Raw genomic sequence first — 2,434 nt, forward strand, 5'->3', positions numbered from 1 at the left:
TTAGACATTGTACTCCATGTCCTATTACCATGCCTTTGCATTCTCTATCTCCAATGACTGGAATGCTTCCTTCCTTCCCTCTGCCTCTAGCTGCTTTCAGCTCTTTCAAGATACCACAAACCCTTCCTGCTGTATCAGTAGCAGCAGACCTTTTCCTGTCCTTCCAGCTCCCAGTATCTTCCACCCTGGGACAACCTCCCATCTACTCTATGTAAATCCTGTATATCTGATTACTTCTATGTTGTCTCCCCCAATGTAGTGTGAGCTCAAGGGACAGGACTGTCTCTTTGCCCTTCTTTGTGTCATCAGTACCATGAAATCATTGATCCAATTTTTTACTTTTTATGATAATGATTATGATTTGTTATTAGTATTAATATGTGCTAATCAATAGTATCTATCATAAATAGATTATGTAGCCAGAAAGGCCATATGGTTTAATGCAGAAGCATCAAACTCAAAGAGAAATAGAGTTCACAAATACACACATAAATAATCTGCATATTGATTTGGAAAACCACATATTAACATTATCTATGTCCTATTGTATTTTTATTTTCTTAAATATTTTCCAATTCTATTTTACTCTTGTTCTGGAGGCACTCAGAATTGTTGAGACTGCTATGTTGCAGGTCACTTGTTTGACCTCTGGGTCACAGATAAAGCACTCTACTCAGTCCCATTTAAGTGAAAATATCTGTTTCACATCTCAATTCTGACACTTAATTGGTGTGTATCTTTGAGCTAGTTTCCTTACCTCTCTGAGGCTCACTTGATCTGGAGCTCCTGTGATTCTGGGAATTTCCTTAATTGCTAAATAGTAACATAAGTCCTCATTCCATTTGCCCGCCACTGACTATTATGAAGATAGTTCTTTGTAAACCTTAAAGCCTTATAGACATGGTGTTGGGGTGGTGTTATTAATGCCAAACCACTGAACAAATCCTAGTCAGCCTTGGCAGTAACCGGAGCGATAGTGCTAGAAGAAAACAATCACTTTGAATTGCCAATCAGATTTCATGAATTAGTTGAACCAGTAATGTCATAAAATCAAGTCAATCCTTGCCTTTTTCATGTACCTACTGTGTGTAAAACTTTGTGCTTGGATGTAAGGAATCATTGATGAAGAAAAAGATACATTCCTTGTCCTTAAAGGATTTGTAATCTGTTGAGGACAAGGCAGAAGCATGCTTGGTGGTCCCTTTCTGTCTCTTTGTCTGTCTCTGTCTCTTCTGTATTTCCCTATGTCAGTCAATCGCTTCAAACAAAATGAATGGGGGCAGGAGGTGTGTGCAAATGATGTATACATAGAAATATTGGGGGGAGGAGTCTGAGCAGTCAGAGATGAGCTGGGCTACAGTGGATGTCTATCTAAGAGACTTCATGGGGAAGATAGATTTTAAGTGTCCAGAGGGTAAAGACTATGACATTTTAAATCTCTGCATTATCAGGGCCAAGTGCAGCACAGGACTATGAGTGTCCACAAGTAATTAATGGATATTCACTGAGTTGAATTCGGTTGCCATGGGACTCCACTACCTGAATGGAAGAGAAGGGAGATGGGAGAGAGGCTCCTCCAGCCATGAGGTCAGACTTGCTGAATTAGCTGATGGGGCCTGTGCAGGAAGAGATGGTAGAGCAGCTGGTCAGTCAGCTTGGTTAGAATAAAGGGGCTTAGGGTTTGGTCAGAAAGGTAGGAATCTAATTTTCAATGAATTGGAGGCCAAAGTGGCTTTTTTTGTCTTCAATTCAAGAAATGGGGAACCAACAAAAGTTCTGAGAGGGAGAGTAAAAGGGGGTGATCTGAGCCTGAGGAAGATCTTTTTGGAAGGTGAGGGTGGAGTGGCTAAGTGACAGAAACTCTGGTCAGTGAGAGCAGTTAGGAGGCTGCAAAACAGTCCCTGTGAGAAGTAACTGCATCCTAAAGTGTTGTATGTGAGGAGAGAGACTGGGAGAAGGGAAGGGAAGGGAAGGGAAGGGAAGGGAAGGGAAGGGAAGGGAAGGGAAGGGAAGGGAAGGGAAGGGAAGGGGAGGGGAGAAGAGGCAAGAGGAGAGCAGAGGAGAGAGCTGCCACTTTATTTGGGGAAATTGCGATGGATTCATGGAAGAGGGGATTTTGAGTTGAACTTTAAAGAATGGTGACATTTCACCATGTAGAAATGGACATGTGACTCCAGGCCCAGTGCTGTATGAATGAGACAAATCATCAGAGTTGTTTTCTTTTGAATTTCTCTCTTTAAAGACATCAAATCCGCGTGCCTTGGTGCTGAAAACTCCTCATGCGCATGGCTCAACCTGGCATAGTGATGAGTTGCGGCTGTTGTCTCCTCCAGTACACTGGGAGCTCCTCGAGGGAAGGGGGCATGTTTTTGCCCTTCTTTGTATCCCAGAGCTCAGCACAAGGCCTGTCGTAAACACATTAAAATGCCTTATC

The sequence above is a fragment of the Notamacropus eugenii genome, chromosome 1, assembly GCF_028372415.1.
Source record: "Notamacropus eugenii isolate mMacEug1 chromosome 1, mMacEug1.pri_v2, whole genome shotgun sequence".
In the NCBI taxonomy this organism is placed as follows: Eukaryota; Metazoa; Chordata; class Mammalia; order Diprotodontia; family Macropodidae; genus Notamacropus; species Notamacropus eugenii.